The sequence below is a fragment of the Anguilla rostrata genome, chromosome 14 (assembly GCF_018555375.3).
Source record: "Anguilla rostrata isolate EN2019 chromosome 14, ASM1855537v3, whole genome shotgun sequence".
NCBI classification, from domain to species: Eukaryota; Metazoa; Chordata; class Actinopteri; order Anguilliformes; family Anguillidae; genus Anguilla; species Anguilla rostrata.
The window spans coordinates 12,430,031-12,448,708 of NC_057946.1; the positions used below are offsets into that span (position 1 = coordinate 12,430,031).

Below are 18,678 nucleotides of genomic sequence, written 5' to 3' on the forward strand. Positions count from 1 at the left end.
ACTCACCTTTATTTGACATTTTCAACTAAAGGGAAATCCATTGTTTATCAAAAAATATAAAAGATATTTCCCGCACACGATAGGCAAACGTACATTCTCCTAACCACCATGAGTCCTCCATTTAAAGAGACTTAATGACCATTCTGATTGCGTTTCCAACTAACAAATAATTTACCAGAGCCTGCCTTGCATTTCATTAAAATCTCATTAAATTATCTGTGGTCCAATGGAAAATTCTGTGTTGAACGGCCAAGATTCACATCCATGCTAATCATTTATTTTAAAGGAAAATGTAAAATTGAAAGGACTGCACTGGACGAATTATGGAAAAGTGGAGAAATTACACTTTCTGAAATTACAATAGAGACACAGAGAAGCCATTATCACATAGTTAACACAAATGAAATGGGTTTATCCTGCTTTCCTGCAATCCATTACACACCTCTCGACAAAACTAGTTTCACAATAAAAGTCGATTCTTTGTAGCATTTGTGTCCTTTCAAGCTTTCATTTTATTGTGATGGTTGACGCATGAATTTTAATCTCCTAGTCAGTTTCTACAGACACTTGTACCCTGGTCTTTCAATGTAGCTTAATATTTATTTTTCCTTCAGATATGAGAGAAAAATAGGTGATCACTCAGTATTCTTGCAGAGTTTACTGCTAGTGCTCAATCGTAATGTAGGTTCCTAGCAGGGCTACATGCTGACCTCCAGATATGGGTCAATAGGCTGTGGTAATTTCCCAGATGCAATAGTCCAATAGGCTTGCTTTCACAGAGAAAGGTCCACTTGGAGTCACCATAACAATTTGAAATTCACAACAAATGGTCAGTTTTGATCAATATTTACAGATCGGTTTACATGAGTGAGCAGTAAAAGACACTGGCATCCAGTCTGACATGCAAAGCCTGCAGTACGAAGAACAAAGCCAGACATTCATTCAAGGCCTCGTGGTTGTGTATGTCAAGCACACTGGTGAATGCTTCTACAGCAAGCAGATTTACAGCAATGCAAATCAGCATTATACATCTGTAACCCACCACCGTCCAACGCAATCTTAATACCAGCTAGTCTAAAGGGATGATCATAATGATGCTGCATAAACATTATGTATTTACTTGGACAGTAGGTTGTGCAGTAAGAATCATTATAATGAATTAATATTAAATTATTTCTCTAAAACACTAAATTAAAAGAAGTTAAAACCTCCAAATCTCCAAATTTATGTTTGAGAAGAGGCTAGACAGGTCGCATTGAAAGCAAAAAAACTATTTTCAGGTTTCAGGAAAGCTTGCATGGCGAGCCGTCGACCTGAAAGACAATGGTCTAACCTAACCGGCATCTGCCTGAATAGATAGCTGTGGCGCAGAAAAAAACTGTAAGCCTGCTGGGCCCCTCCCTCTTCATTAAAACGCCCCATTGAAGCAGAGCGTTGGGGTGCAAGGGGAGGAAAGGTGGGCAGGTTCTCAGGAGGGGTCAATGTGACCCAATATGCCATTAAAGTTCAGCGTTAGCAACATGGCAACATAAACAACAGCAACCAGCTGGCGACAAGCAGTCCAGTAACACGTTATAAGTGGTTAGTTCAACGGTATCTCATCATTTTAAAAAATGGGCTTAAACTCATAAAGTGAGGTAAACTGGTGTACAGAACAGCCCACGTTATTTTTTAACTTTTTATTGAATTTATTTTCAACGTAAGAGAATTAGCATCTTGTTGTTTACTCAGTCCATTAACTGAGCTATGCATGCATGCCCCCCACTGCCATCTGTGGGCTTCCTGGATTAGTGAAAACAGCACCTTTGTACAGGCTAGCACAACAGAAGGGCTCGTTCGTGGAGCATGTATTTGTGAATTTTGTTACAAAGTGATCACCCTGAAAGTCAGAGAAGACTAATGCAATACAAAAAAAATCAGTAAAGTCAATTTCAAGCCCTTGTTTTTTTAATGCAGGGTGTAGGTTCACAAAGCAAAATCTAATTTCTGTTTGCAGTAATTGTTTCCAGTAATTGTCTAATCAATCCTGTAATATGCACATGATGTAGAGCGCTAGGAGACAGCTGGGGCAAACTGATACCCGCATCGCAGGAAGAGGCAACCCACGTCCAGCGATACTGTGTAGTGACATCACATCACTTCCATTATCGTGACGGACCTATGACCTGCTATGAGAACCACACTTGTGGTTGAACTGTCTGGAACTGCAGGGTTCTCCAGACCACACATTCTAGGACCACAATGAACCATCATTAATGCTTTACTATTTTTTGCATAATCAAAAACCTCTTTAAATAGGGTTAGTGGAGGGAATGCAGAGGATGATGTGGCATGACTGTTATGAGCTATTATGGCGGTTGGAACCATATGAACCCACCAGAGCAGCTCATCGAGTCCAACTCGTGCATGGGAGAGATAAAACTGGCGAAAAGCTGAAAACGGGTTACAAATATAGCTTCCGTCTATTTATTAAGCTGAATGTTAATTATATAATATAATATATTATATGATATATATAATGCAATGTATTGTTATAGGCTGAAAAGCACGATGCTCAAGATTCCCTATCTTTCCTCTTGGATGATCCCAATTCTGATCATTTGTTTTCTACTTTACACTCATAAGCTGATTTATAACAAGGACTTGATATGCACCACTGAGCAGCTGAGTTACGCCCAAAAAATTGATGATCCAAGTGAAACAAACAGATGACAGCATGGATGTAATGGCAGTTAATGAGTGCTTCTTAGCTTAAACTATTAAAAAAATGTATTTTCATGTTTATTGTTAACTTAATATAAATAATGGTATGCAAAACCATACAAAACTGCATTGGTTAAGTTCAAGGGTCATCAAAAAGGGAAGAATGCAAACGACGAACTGAGTTAGAAACGTTACATGTTTAGCACACAGAATAAAGTAATTTTTCACTGCCTTTATGCAATATATCTGAACAGTGAGAGAGCTTTACAATTTATAATGTTCACTGGTAAGAGCATTCCAAAAGTAAATGTAACAATTTGTCTAAGCATATTCAGCTTGTGGCATTATTATACTATAGCAGTATATTTGTCCTTCAGAAATTAAGAGCACAATGAAGATGACAGGACTGAGGAATTGACACCTGGATTAGAGGAGGACAGGTACATCACTTTTGAAGCAGAGAAGTTTTAGACATGTTAACTCAGAAATAGCAGATCAGAGCTCAGAGCAAACAACGGAATGCACTTCCATTTCTGGCATGCAATCTGTCAATGATTCAACCTTGTGTTGTCAATTCCATACTCCTACATGGGAATAAAAAGAAAAAAGAGATGTGTTTGCAGTCATTTGTTCTACACCTCCTGCTGAGGTCTAACGGTCTTTGTGCCAGCGCGGTTTATTCTGAGGGCTACATAAGGTGAATATTGGGAGTGCTTGTTTCTTTTCATGAATGGAATATGAAAATACACAACTTACGATACAATTACAGCATTGTTAAAACTGATATGTTCCCCACCATGCATAACACACACAATCTATTAAACTACATGAACTAATGAACTAAATAACTGTTTAATTTTTAATACATGAAGTGTGTAGCGCTGCTTTGGTTACTTTCCCACACGCATTCAGCAGTCCTTTTGTTGTGACTAGCACTGTACACTTCCCTTTGTCTCTCTACGTTCCACTCCTCAACAACAGCACAACACCCCTCGTCTGTGCCTCTTAAATATGTGTCAGCTGTCTCATTAGCCTCCTCAGTAAGAGTCCAGATGACAGGCAGCTGTACAGGATTTTACTTGCTACTTGGGAAGTGGAGTTCTTTCAGAAATTGAATGTCAAGCATGGAAGTATACAGCTGGATATATATAGGCCTACAGGTAAAGTACCATGCTCAAGGTGTCCTACCTGGGAATCGAATCTGTGACCTTTAGGTTACAAGACCAGCTCCTTACCCATTATACTACACTGCTGCCCGCCCATGGACTGGGGAACCAAAAAAAACCAAACACTTACACCAGAAAGAGAGACAGTACATTACTGTGAGATGCTGCAGTTGACTGTGCAAGGCTATGCTGTAGCAACCAATCATGCCGCTTGCGCCGGGCTCTCAGTGGTTGCAGTAAACTTACAGTGAAGTATACTATACACCGTTGGAAAGCTTATACTGCCCTGCACTGGATAAAAGAGTTATCAATCAAACCAAGTCAAACTGAAGAGAGTTACTAAGTTGTAAAAAGCAAGTGGGTTTGTGCGTGGCCAATTTAAATGCCCCCGCTTTATATTTGCACGTTTATTTCTCAAGCAGATTGTTCAAGAATAAATAACTACTGAATCTTGAAAGGGACATCTGTACGTGTAAAATCAATAATAAGATTGAATGTTTATTTAACAACTCAGTGAGCTGTATTTTTTCACTGCTGTATTGGCATATCTTTGGGCTAGTGTTGGCATATGTTGTTTCTACAAGGGAATACAATTTTTTGGTGGTGAAAGAATATTTTCATGAACTCAGGCACTATTGTGTCATGCTTAGCGGGGGTATAGCCTACTTGCAGATGAGAAGGCAGGGAGGGGGTGTGTGTTAAATGGACAAACTACATGACAATGATGGCACTTAATGTAGACGCTCTGTATTTGGCATAGGCCCAGTTGCTTTGTATCATCTACTAATAAAGGGGGCTCCATAAATTTCACATTTCCATGTGACACAAACTTTTAATAACCACATTCTCTTCAGATGACAAGATTAAAAAACTAAGTTAAGTTACATGAAATTATTTATGAAACAATGGGTAGCACTGCTTTGGAATAGAGGATATGAGCTAAGATAGCCAATATTGTTTGGTGTAACTAGGCCTCATTTTGAAATCAACAATTTTAAGGGCAGGCCCATTTGCAAGTTTTAATGAATGACTTAAACGCAGTGCTTTGTATGAGTTTTGGTACATTTTTGAAAACGTGTTTTTGTTCATCGGTAGATAGTGTACTCTTAAGTTCTGCCAGAGCAATCATCCCTGAAAGGTTTTGCTGAAATCGTTCTAAACCGCAGTGAAAGAGCAACAGACCCAAGTTTCGTCTTTTTTGTGCGGTTCCTCAAATACACGTTATTTGATTTGTATTTTGCCAGGCCAGCACCTCGTGATAACTCGCTTTTTACACACAGGCAATCTTGAGGCGAATCTCTGCAGGCCAACTACCAAATGCAAAATAACAAACTCAATGCAGTATGACTGAATCACTGAACAGCCGACATTTTTTATAATGACAGCAGGAAATTCAAATAATGCACATAAAACCCTCTCTACTTCTTATCCTAAAACTGAGAGAGCACAAATGCAAAATGAAACGAAACTGTTAACGTACCCCACAGCCTGCAGTTAGTTGCGTGGAAGAAGGCGTTTTCCTGGTGAATTAATCTCTTGTCATTCCGCTCAATTCTGAATTTCCTTGTCAAATCCCTCTTGAAGAAACGCTCAAATGGCCATTGCGTGTATGTAGCGCAGGTGGCAAGAACAGTTGTACAGGTGCTTGCACACTCCTCGAACTTCCTCAAACAATCCAAACGTTTGCGGTATTTTGAATGTTAGGAAAAATGGAAGTGGCACAGAGCTGCACAGTCCCGAGATAAACGTCGCATTGGCCATATATAGGCCTATCATTACCTTTATCATTCGTTTCCTCCATTGTAATATCAATGTTTCTTCAGCGTTGGAATACTAGTGCGATCTGGTAATATTACTGCAATTTGACCTTTCAACGCCACCATGCTGACTACTGGATGTGGGGCCTCAGCCAAAGATAGGCTACTTCCCCTCAAGGGAATCTTTGCCTCAACATTTCCGCTAGTCAGTGACATAGAGCCAATGTAATTTCACAATGAAATCCGTTGCGTCCTATACTGATTTACTGCGGTGTCAAATCGTACATGGACACGTGCTAGCCCCTTCAATTCACCTATGCTTACTGTAATGAGGCTGCTCTGTTGATTTAGTAGGCTACTTAACTTCAAAAACAAACAGAAGATTTAAAAAATAATGTGAAAACCTTTAAAAAAGCATGACCTGGAGAGAAGTTAGTAGAGATTACCGGCTAATGACTCTTCAGGTGTTACTGTTTGGTGCAATTATTACTCAGGAATGGCCAACTAGCTCAGCTGAAGATATCCTATCACTTGATATTGCTTGCACGATGACTGGGGGAAGTGATTTTGCAGAAGTGAACAGAAGTGTCCTGCCTGTTTGATTTGTGACAATTTAACATGATACTCTGCCATGGAGACCATGGGACAGAATCAAATAATGCAGATAGAGAAATGGAATATGGAAATCACAGCACCGTCACAATTTTTTTATTTTTTATTATCTTTTGGCTAGTATATATTTAACATCAATAGAGGGGATGATAAAAAGTACATGTCGTACCATGTTTAAAAAAGCAATCCTGACATAAAATACAACAAAATAATGACCACTAAACGATGCAGCTAAATGAGGCCAATGACAAACTGCAGAGTGTTTGACCTGTTCAGTGTGGCACAAATGGCCCTATGAAACCACTCTGTTGACTGTTATCACCCACCATAACTACAATAACAAGGGAACAGGATGACTACTTTCTAAGAAGTATTCAAGCACCTCATCTTATAACTGTTGGCCTATGTTGCTTTAAGTTTGGGTGTCACCTCCAAAGAGAAGCACCTGATCAAATGGGTGCAGGTACTTGAATCAATCAAAGTGATCGCCAGAATGTGTACATGCAGGTGTCTAATGCATGGAAAAAAAACTTACTACAGGTTTTATCATCAGACCTTTAAATGACAAAAAAAAATTAGTCAGATATGCCATGTGTGCAAGTGTCTCGTGTTTTAGCTGGTTAGCTTGATTTTTTTGAGCATGAAAAAAATATTTCCCAAAATAATGTCTTAATCAACGATAAATAAATAGATAAATAAATAACAAAACAAAAAACAAAAACGTGATAGCACATTGGTAAACATTCTTTTTAAAATTTAGACTAGCATTTGAATAATTAGCTCAAACATTGTGCTAAATGCTGAAAATTTGGAAAAGATTCAAATATGGAAGTGACAGGTATGACATGTTCTCTCACTGCAGCTGTGCTGGAAGTTGTAACTTTGGAGACACTGAAGGCCTGTACCACATAGTTTTTTATGACTTAAAGCTAAAAAAAAAAAAAAAACTGTTCTAAACTCATTATTTTTAACAAGATGTAGTTACTGTGATTTTGCAGTGTCGTAGACGAAGCTCTAGAGTCGCACATTGCCCTCAGCAATGTCAGGCATGCACTCATTTACAGTTAGCGGTGACTCCAGACAGATTACTCAGCTCTCTAGGTGGGACCAGATTTCTTAAACAGATCTCCCTGATTGGAGCATGGCCCTCCACCAAACTGAGGCAGTCCAGTTGTTGGGCAGGATATCATTCATCTTGGGATACAGGACCCAAGCCACCAAGGATGATCTCAGGGGAATGTTTAACTGCTCTTGGTTCCTTCAGCTGGTTGGATGAAAACAGTTGAACTTGAAAGGGTGGCGGGCAGTCCCTGCTAGCTTCCTCCCCTCCCTCACCTCCTACATGAGGATGTTCCCGAGAAGGTATTGACTCTGGGCTTACAACCGTACTGCACACTGCAGCCAGCAGCCAAATCATCACATCAGCCTGGAACCCCTGCCATGAACCAGCGATTTCAGGTGCCCTGCTGCTTTCGCAAAAATGCCAGTTTGCCAAATCTCAAATCCACAACACTTGGGGGGTAGGATTTTTCCCCCTATTCCTTGTGCAATCTGTTCTCATTATCAGCTGTGAAAGATAAGGCAGGTGCAATAGTGCTGGTAACAGCAGTTACCAAATTCCCTTCCCGATACAGGAATCCTAAAGGTCATACTTGCTTGAGAGAAGGTGCCGTTTTCATGCACATTTCTTTTCCTTGATTACCGTATTTGTTCTTCCCATACGGCTCTGTGTGGTTCCGGAGCTTGACAGTAAAGTTCTTCTTTATTGTCATGCAGAGGCAAACGCAAATCTCATCTGATTCCTAGTTGTGTATTCTGCAACACCCAGCCAGGTTAACTGAGAGTGATGGTGGATCTTGTGGGGATTTGGTGTTTCCAGTGTGGCAGGAGGCAGTAATGACATATTGGAAATGCCAATATGCACTACAGCCTGCCTGCCTTACATGAATTATGCACTTGAAATGAGTTTCTGAGACAACTCTCTTCTGTAGGTGCCATGGATAATGCACACAATGCCAATATTTTAAACATGTCTACCTTTTTGTCTTTTGAATCTCCTTTGCTTTTTTGGTTCTGCTTATTGTTGTACATGCCTTTTAGCCTCTGATTTTTGTAAAAATCTTAGTCTGACAATGGTATCAAGATTGAAATCTTGTTTATTAATTATGTAATATTTAGCAGGAAGCAGTGTGAAAACGCTTTCTTACATTGTATTCAAAAGAACATGGTAGGTCTATAGGATTTAGGCCTGGATTCAGTTCACAATGTGCTTCTGCCTTAACATTGAATTAGGAAGTTAAACAAGTGCTTAATGTGATGCTGTTTTTTAAAGTGATTTTAAAGTGTTATAGGGCAAGTTAAAGGAAAGACTAGCTTACAAACCACACTCAGTGTCCTGAATTCAGTGTGTTAAAAGGCATCTGCATGATGACTAAATAGATGAATATTTATTGTGAAAATAAAAATAATGGTCTGCTGGTTCTTGGATTATTTGGGCTTTCAAGTTTCTGCAATTGAAAATGTAGTAAACCTTGAAAACTAAGCCCATTCATTGAATTTTAATGTATGGTCTTATAACTGGCCTATAAACCTACTGTTAGTGTCAAACTCTTAGACACCAAGCATAGCAAGGTTTGTTTTTCCCAGGGGAGCAGTGCAATGCAAGATAATAATCACATAAAAGTGATTATAAACCCAAGCTGTCTGCAGGGCTGTTGCTCAGTAGTGCTGTGTACTGCTGGCTGCGACAGCTTGTAAAACTTCACAGCTCTTAATCTATGCTTCAGGCCCGTTACAGTTCCTCTGGCAACTCCAGTTTCAGCCGCATAAAGGTGCGACAGCTTGTTTTTACCTTTCATTTCGATCGTGTTAACAGAAAACGTTAAAACGTCACTCTGTTGCTCATGGTGGCTATAGCGCGATCGTAATCTTGAAGCGATTATAATCATGGTTCGGCATGGCGCGGAATCTATGTGAAGGACAGGAACGACGTGAGGTCAGTTACAGGTGGTGTTTTACAGCTAGCTGTTTTCGCTGGAATGGTAAGCGTGTGTGTGTTTAAGCGCTTGTCCGCTGGTGGCAGTTGGGGATGCATCAGCCCCGCACTGTGTCTGCTTCTCCCTGTGATCAGTGAACATCAGTTTGGAGATTAGTGGGCTCAGTGACTGGGAGGACGGTCTCAGCTCTCGTACTGGCACACCATAATTAGCCTGTTCCGCCTGTCACACGGGCAGACTGCCAGTGCGGAGACAGTGTCAGAGAGTCGCTAGGTGTCTGGAAGATTTTCTTATTCTTATCTTCAAACTTTTTATTTTACATTAAAAAACGATGGCGCTTTCAGCAAATATTTCAGCCTAAATGGTGGCTCTGTCTGGGCTACTGTATATGGTAAAGTCTATCAAAATGGTGTGTCACTTTTGGCAGGTCCCCATTAAAGCATTCTGTCACCATTTTCTACATCAGCACTTCCAAGCTGGTGTGAAGAGACTCCCTTCAAGGCAGCTGTGCTTGTGCCATTTTCTGGGATTTGAGAATCACTTGTTCAAGGGAGTCTCTTGTGCTGGGGTTTTATTTCCCATATACTGTATTTTTCATAATTTATTTATTTATTTTTTTCAAAATATGTAAGCTTTTACGACATTCTTCTCGGTTTTATAAACTAGGCCTTGAAGAGCACAATGTTGCTCCCAGGTGGTGTCCAGGGAAGCACAGCTGAACACAAGCCTACTCCGGTTGCATTTCAGGCGCATCAGCTCTGGATTGCAGGCCTACTTCAGGTGAAAGTCATTGTCACTCAGCAAAATAATACGGCCAGCAGGGTGTGTTGCTGAATGGTCATTCTGAAGAGGAGTTGACCTTCATATCCTCATGCGGCTGGGTCCTTGACCGTACAGCTGGGCCCTCCAGCATGCAGGGACTTATTTTTATGAAGTGAAAAGACACAAATGCAAGAAACAAATGCTTTTGTGTTGTTTCATTTCAAAATAAACAATGTGTGTTAACACAGTCATTTTTGTAACACCTTTATCTTAACACAGGCCATAGATTGGAAGAAATATTGTAAAAAAAAAACTCCAGATCATAATGAATGGCTCATTGATTCTGAGGTTGTTTGGCTAATCCAAATCCATTTGCACTGTGCTATTGCACAGTTGTTCAATTTTCCAGTCTTATTGTTTGATAAATGTATAGGTACGCCACTCATGTTGAAAGAGTAACACCTCAAAAACTGGGCCTTATTGTATTCTCAGATATACATACCACTGATCTGTCTGCTTGCTGGCTCCTCTGCGCATTTCGCATTTTGGACAGGCACATGCCAGAACTTTACAGAATTTTTGCAATAATAATTTCTTATGTTTTTTTGGCACTTTAGGGATGTCAGTATACATCTGGACAAATATTTTCACAAGCATAATTGCACTGTAATGGGATCGTTAACATTTGCGGTGCACAGTCTGTCTAATTGGTGATCAGCAAATTATTATTATTATTATTTTTACAGACGAACATGACTGGACGCGCCTTTTCAGTGTTGTGCTAAAATATTCGCTGTCGCTTATTTCCTCCCACCAGGGCGTGATTGGTGTGCAGCCACTGGTTTCCATGGTGATGGCTGGTGTCATTCAGAATATTATACCTCGCTACTCTTTTTTTTTTTGTTTTTGTGAGATGGCTGCTCAGCAGCAGCAGGTAAGGAAAAATTGCCGGACCTGTTTTGGGCCCTAACTATTCTTGCTTGTGCTGTGCTGCTGTGGCACAAACACTTATCTGCCAGTGAATTAACTATCCTAAAGACATGTGAATCCACCTACTTGGCTCACATGAGAGCAGCTCATTACATTACTTAGCTATGAGGGATTTAAAAATTTCACCATTGGGACAAAGATCCGATGGCTATCATCAAATATCAGGACATCCCTCAAGACAGAAGGAAAATGAATGCCAGTCTCATTTTTCTCTCATTAGAATGTATATGTTTAACAGTAAACAGCTTTTCTGAACATGCTTAATAATTAATCAGTGGTTGTTTTAGGGTGTTACAATATTTTCAGTAAAGTCTCGTGGAAGCGAAGCCTTAATCATGGCTCCACAAAGTTCCTTAATTAGGTTTTTCATTAATAAATAAACAAACATGAAAAACAAAAACAGCCCAGTTGCCTAAATCCCTGCTAGCCTCATATGTTGTTTGTGACATTTTGTTTTTCTAAGAAATTTAAGGGGGTTGTGCAAATTTATGGTCTTCAAAGCACTGAAAGGCAGCTTTTAAGTTTGTCTCAGGAGGAAGAGAGTTGGGACTTTGAAATCTTCTTTCAACTCTTTTATAGATTGTATTGACAAAAATTTAGAATGCTGTGACAAGCACTTTTGTAGAATAAGGTGATGTTTTTTTTTTTCTTTTTTTTTTTTTTTAAATCCTGGTGGCAAACCAAGCCAAAACATTCCAAATGAGAAGAAATGGGTTCTTGTCAGATAGAACTAGAATGAGTTTGCATTTACAGTCATGATTTTTCTGGAGGTATGTTGAACATGCATGCAAATGTACCTTCCTCCCCAAATGTTCCTTTTATAATATGCATGTGTCTTTATGAAATAGAAGAGATTACATAAGTGTCTTCCCCAAGCATTTGATTGGAGCTTAAACCCACCCATGAAACAGCCTAGTGTGATATTTTTTTCATGTAGAAAAGTCCATCCTAATCTGCCCATTTACTGCCTTTCATATTGAGAATTTTTATCAGTAAATGTAGGTCCTTTGGCCTTGACCTCCTGCTTGCTCTTCAGTTATATGAGAGAATGTATAAGAGTGTGAGTGCATGTATGAGAGAGATACAGCAATATATTGTGTGTGTGTGTGTGTGTGTATGTGTGTCTGCGTGTGTTTGTGTGTGTCTGTGTGTGTCTGTGTGTGCGTGCAGCCAAGCCACTCCTTGGACAGATCACTGCAATGCCATTTGAAGTGATATTACTGAGAGTGTGCAGAAGACTCGATTAACATTAGCCAATTTACAGTACGTTCAAATTTATTTCTTTGGGTGACGATCAGCCTCTGCTGAAGGTCTGGTTAATTTTGACTGATATGCAGTATGTGAAGTTTGTCTTTTCTCTGCAGTGCCATTGTGTACTGTCCTCTGAGGAGCTCTGTACTTTCTTAGCATGAGGAATCGGGCCTCTTGTAGATTTCTGATATTGCTGGTTTTACACGGGGCAGCGATTACTAGGCAACGTGATGAAAGAGAAGCCCTTTAGCAGAGCCCCCCTGAGCTGCCTGTTGTCAGATCCTATATTGGGGTGTTGAGACGAATTACAGAACCACTAAGAGCAGTCACACAAAGGAGAATATGCCTTGGTGATTTAAATTGAAGTCAATGGGAGATACATGTGTTTCCCTCATTCTTTCTGGTGGCATGGTTCCCTTTTAAAAATGTAAATCCCGGGCCACTTGCCTGCATGCAATTATAATATGGATTTTTGTGCCTTTTGTGATCGCATAGCCGGCCCTTGCTCAGGAAGATTTAGAGCCCCGGGCCTGAATGGGGTGAGAGCGTGTTGCCAGAGCGCCGTACTGGGGTTTTATCCTCAAAGCTGCCCCACTAGCTGAAGTGAACAAACGCGGCTCGGAAAGGCCTGCTTAAGGGAGGCCCCGAAGGGGGGGTGGGGGGGGGGGGGGCACAAGTCCCAGGGACAGCTGGCTCTCCCCCGCGGGGCCCGCGGGCATGGCAGGGCTCTCACAGGCACCCAGAGAGCTTCTCCCGCTTTAGGGCCAACACTGAGGCCCCATTCTACCTACAGATAGGAGTGCTTCTCTCCCCCCCCCACCCCTTTTATTTTAGGGAAGCGTCCTGTTCCACCAATAAACACTCTACCATGGAATACGATGCAAACTTATTTTATACTTTTTGGTCCACTTTTTTGGATACTTTCTTCACAGATTGGGACTATTTGCCCGAAGAATGTATAATGAATGTGGAAGAATTTGCTGTCGAAAAAAAGAAGAAATGCTCAAATTTAATCAGTTGTTCAAGTGAAAGACAAAGTGGCGTAGCAGTTAGATTGAACGGCCCCCTAAGTTGGATTTGTTCAGTGGGGATTTTTTTAATCCTCTGATGGGAAAAAAGAAAAAGATGGTCAATTTCTTCTTGGTTTCCCTTGGAAACGGCTGAACTGCTTGTAGGGGTGGTAGCATGCTGTCGCCGCAGTGCTTGCGGGCTGGTGGTGGGAAATGCTCCTGTACGGTATAATCTGGAATGTTGCCAGTTCTGCCGCACAGGCCTCATACCCCTGGCATCTGCTAAATTTTTTTGGATGTGTGCATGCACCCTTTATTTTTAGGTGTTGGCCAAATCAAAGTGTTGCTGTTGACAGAAAGGTTAGGAATAGAATAGAATAGAATTGTAATAGAGTCAGAGACACTTGGAGTGCTCAAGACCAGGCAACCAAGTTTGAGACTCAGTAACATGCAAAGCCTAGATGAGCCGAAGGGCCTTTTCTCATCATCAAACATTGTTATTTTCTTAGGTCAGGGGTCTGCAAGCTCTGCAGGTTGTTCATTTTCACATTAAAATCAGAACCTAATTCAGACCCAGTTAAGCAGGTGAAGTGCGTTTTAACTGTATCCTCGACTGCTGTAATTGATTAAGTGCAGAGGAGCATGCAGAGTAGCAACAAGAACAGCAGACCCTGGTTCTTACAGTAGGTTCTCTCCTTCTCTGTTATTTAAAAAATGAGCTGTTTCACTTTTTCAAACTCTACAAACAGAGCATTGTAGAGGAACTGAATTGAGGGATGTAATTAAATATTAAGTTCTAATGGTTTGTACAGTATGCTGGCATTTCACCCTGATGGTGAACTCTGCCTCAGAAGACTAGCTCCAATATTTTATCCAAGGGTCCAAACTTGGAGCCAAGTAAGAAATGGTTATATACAGTATTCTGCATCGCTGTAGAGATGTAGAAAACCACACGGGCATGTGCTACAGCATAATCAATACAGTCTGTAAGTGTACTGTAAGTATTTCAAATACATGTCCACTTAGTGAGGACAGCCACTCCCAAACATGTACTGCAACATTGCACCTTCAAATATGGTCACTTTATTCTTCTCACTAAGTGGGGACAACATTTTAACTGAATTTTTTGACAAGTAAACCTATTTCAAGGAAAGCCACGTTTTGAATGCGTGTTTCCCCCAGGTCTGGTGCAATTATACAGCACATCTCACTTGAATGAATGATCAGTTTATTCATTTGGACCATTATTAGTGAGGCCTCAAGAGTGCTGCTTGGTACTATCGAATCAACAGTGAGGACAATGAATATCTCAGCAACATTTATTCTGTTTACCCCATTGTGACCCCCTCGTGAAGTACAATAGGCACGCTAATAAAAAGCTGCTGGCTATTTCCAAGGCCATCAAACTGCAGCTGGAGTCCAAGTCCATGGTGGAAATGGACACAGAGTACACAACACGTCCCTGTCTGTCATTCCAAAGACCAAGTGCAGATCCAGGTATTTTATGAATAATCCCAAACTCATTCATATTGTTTGTTTATTTACTTTGTTTTCTTCTTAATGTGTGGATCATCCCCATTGGAAAGTCCATTTTAACTCTTCTCTACCTTGAATAGGGAAAAATGTTGTTCATCATTCTTAAACCATTATCTGCTCTCTCTCCATTATTTCCCCTCCATCTTGAGACACACAGACAGTTTCTCTGAATTCCAGTGGCTGGTGGATTTCACAGTGGCGGCCACCATAGTGTACCTCATTACCGTACCATACTCCGGCCCATCCCAGCCCAGCCGTCAGATGAACATCAGTTTGGTGTATAGCATGCTGCTTTCGGCTTTTGTGAAGTACCCTTTTTTTTTGGGTGATCCCCTGAAATGTCCCAGGAGTGGTGGGGGGGCAGTGGGCAAAGCACTTTCTGGCTCAAAGTCGGGGCCCCCCTCCCTCCCCCTCTCCCTTTTCACATGAGGTCCCCTGCCTCAAGAAACTCAAGCATGGTCCCTTTAAGTGCTTTGATTATTTTTTAGAAAGGCATTTATTGGCCATTATTGGGCCTGACAGGCAACATGGTTGGGTGGCATAAGTAAATTGGCACCTGTAAGAAGCTGAGATGAACCACGTTGGACTGAATATGTTCAATTATCATTCACAGAGCTGTTGGGCAGACTGCTTCTCATTTGTGTTAACTTATTAGAAAAAGGCCCTGGCTTTATCAACATTTTTATTGTTAAATTAAGTTTGTGTTTTATAGGAGTGATTTTTGTGTGTACTCCAGCAGGCATTAAAATAATTTAAGTATGTGCAGATGGAATATCTGTACAGAGGAGGAAATGGTGTGCTTTGTTCTCTTGTTAGATACTATTTTGCTGTACTGTTGTTATTAGCACAAGATTTTCTGCACAAAAACAAAAACTTGAGTATATACTCTGAACATCTACTGTAGTGTCCAGCATTTCATCAGCGAGCACCCGAGGGATCTGTTTTGAGTTGCTGGGCCAGTACTTGTGTTATACAGGATTTCACACTTTTCATTTTGGATTATTTATTTATTTATGAAACAATGGAAGCTATTATCTCCCCCAGACCTTGTATTTTAACAGCATGGGGTGAATATCCAAGCTTTCACCAAGGAGCACAAGTAGGAACTCCCAGACCTGTTTTTTAAAGCTTATCCTTGTTTAAAGGGTGTATCTTTAATTTTTCCCATTGCGTATATTCACTCAAAACATGAAAGACATATTAACGTGTGCATCTCAGGAGAAAAGAGCTTCAGGGTGTACTAGCTGCATGTTAAATAAATCAGACTAATTGTATAAATGAGGGGCTTCTAAACTTTCTTTTGTGGGCGGCTGAGAGAGATACATTTGTATGTGATCGTAATAAAAGTGTAACATATTCTAACCACATTCTCACACACCACATATTTACTCTGATAGATACTGTATATGCACATTTCTATTTAAAAAGTCACAGCGCTTCTTGGAACAAACAAAATCTACCTCTGGGGTCTCATTGTGATCCTCTACAATCAAACATTGCTCGGTTTTTCCCAGCTAAAGCCACACTTGTTGACCATAGTTGTTTTTTTAGGTTTGGAGAAATAAAATGGTCCATTTTAATGAGTCTGGACTAAGTGCTGCCATGTACTGCAATTCAACTTGCTAATCAAACCCCAAACCAGTGAATCAATCTCTCTCTATTTCCATTCTGTCATGGGCCAACCCCGAGCGGACTTCTCACACTCAACATCCATAAAGACGTTGGGTAAAAACTGTTATAATAAGGTGGGCATGAGGGGCGGAGGTGAAGGCACAGTTCCGTAGCCTTTGCATAGACGCCATTTTTTAAATTGTTCACCTTTCTTAGAATAATGTTGGCTGCTTCCCATGGTCACTTTGTGAGGCAGGTCGCAGAGGCGCCGTATTTACCGAGCCGATTGGGTCGTTTCTGGGGCCTGATTAAACCTGGCAGCTGCCTCCATTTCCCCCTGTGAGCCGTAGAATGCGCTCCCTACGCGTAAGTGTAGGGGCAGGGAACCCGAACGTGACCCTGGCAGCAGCGTGCCTCCTGAGCAAGGTCCCCTTGATCTCTTACAGCAGTCTGCCAAAATACATACAAGTGCAGCTACGTTACCGGGCCATTTCCATACGGGTTTATTTCATTCCGCTTCCATGCTAATAGGCTCTGCTCGGTGGTTTGGCGCAGTATGTGTCCAGGTGATTTTTTTTCTCTGCGCAGACAGCGATCTCAAACGCTGAATTCAACCATTAGGAGCTGATTGGTGGGAAAGTGGGTAACTATACAGATGGGGCTCTGCTGGGTCGTAGCTGCTACTTTCTTCCACTAACCTGTCAACAAATCATAAGCATCATCCTCGCCATGGCCTCAGAGGTCCAGCCAGGCAGCCCGGGGACGCTGGCGCGGAAAATCGAAGATCCAATTTTCACGCCGCACCTGATTTACCTGGGAGGGGAGAGAGCAGAGGAGATGGAGTGGAGAGGGGGAGACAGTGATACGGCCGCACGTGCTTGAGACCCACTCAAGCCCGGCTATATTTATACCTGTCAGACGAGCCCCCGAAATGACTCCCACTGTGTGAATGTGGAACGGCCTCCCTGACAAAACTGTCTTCTGGTTTACGCCCGAGCAGAACCCAGAGCTCCTCCTACTACTGAGGAGCTAATGAACAGGAATAGCATGTCTACTGTAGTGGAGAACAGTACTGCAGCTGTTATATTTGTGGTTGTGTTTCCAACCAGCACATACTGGTGTCTTCCCAGTCCTTAACCGATGATTGTTGCAGTACATAATACATTTTGGTTTCACCATGTAGAAATAACACAACTTTTAATACACGAATTTCAGGGTGTTATAATGTTTGAGACAAATGACTTCACAAAATGAAGAATTCTTCAGTCATAAACTGTAGAGTTCTTCCTTAGCCTACCAGGCCGTTTCCGATTACTGAGCTCACTAGTGCACTCTTTCTTCTTAATGATGTTCCTAACGGTTGGTTTCAGCAAGCCTAAGGTTTGACTTGTCTCTGACTGAATTTTTTTTTTCATATTTCTCAGCCTCATAATGGCTTCTTTGACTTTCACTGGCACAACTCTGCTTCTCATGTTGACAAACGCAGTACATAAATGAATATATAGTGCAAAGCCCCTACAATCTTGAATTTAGCCTTGTGTCTGGGCAATGTCCTGTCCTCTCAGAGATCAAAACCCCCTGAGTGAGAAGAGCATGCAGCAACAAGAGGCTGTTTGATGTAGCATCTGGTGAGCCCGACACTAGAGGATCCACAGCACTCAAACTGAACCTAATAACTACAAGACTAAATATACAAGCGCACAGCTCCCTCATTACACTGTGGCCTTCTGCAGCAATACCCTCTAGTGTGCCTGTGTATCTCTTTTCTCTGAATTTTCCATTATGAAAATAGCATGTCCTTTGTGATCCACATCACTGTACCTCTATAACTCTTGTACCTACGCATTTCCAGCTCACATATTGCATGGGAGAGTGGTGAATCTCTGATATTTTTCCCTTCCTGTTTTATTCAAAAGTCATGGTAGCTGATGGTTGTCTTTCAAGTGTGTTCGCTTGGTGCAATATGTTGTCTAGTCTTCTAGGTTGCTTTCTTCAGAACTTTGGATAAGTGGACCAGGCTGATTCTATGTTTATGGCTAAAGGGTTATGGTTCACAGCCATAACCTCACTCTGTCAGCTTTTGCTTCCTTGTAAGTGATCACACCTTTGTCTGGCAGCAGATCCATCCCTGCAGCCCACACCCTTCTCTAGCCCATAGTGGCCCCAGCACAGGCCAAGACACTAGCATGGCACCTCTTAGTGGCCCTAGGGTGCCACAGGGGGGCCTGGTTCCCCCATGTTTTTCACAGCCTCTTCTTTATCCTCAGTCAATGTATCGCTGCCT

The 18,678-nt window shown here is 41.3% G+C and overlaps 1 long non-coding RNA gene across 1 annotated transcript in view; it reads right to left on the reverse strand.

Moving 5' to 3' along the window:
• LOC135239529 (uncharacterized) overlaps positions 1–6,105 on the reverse strand; it is a 181,458-nt gene extending 175,353 nt beyond the window's left edge. The window contains exon 1 of the long non-coding RNA XR_010325402.1: positions 5,350–6,105. This is a non-coding gene — a long non-coding RNA (uncharacterized LOC135239529). The remainder of the gene's footprint in view (positions 1–5,349) is intronic.
• Positions 6,106–18,678: the final 12,573 nt, after the last annotated feature.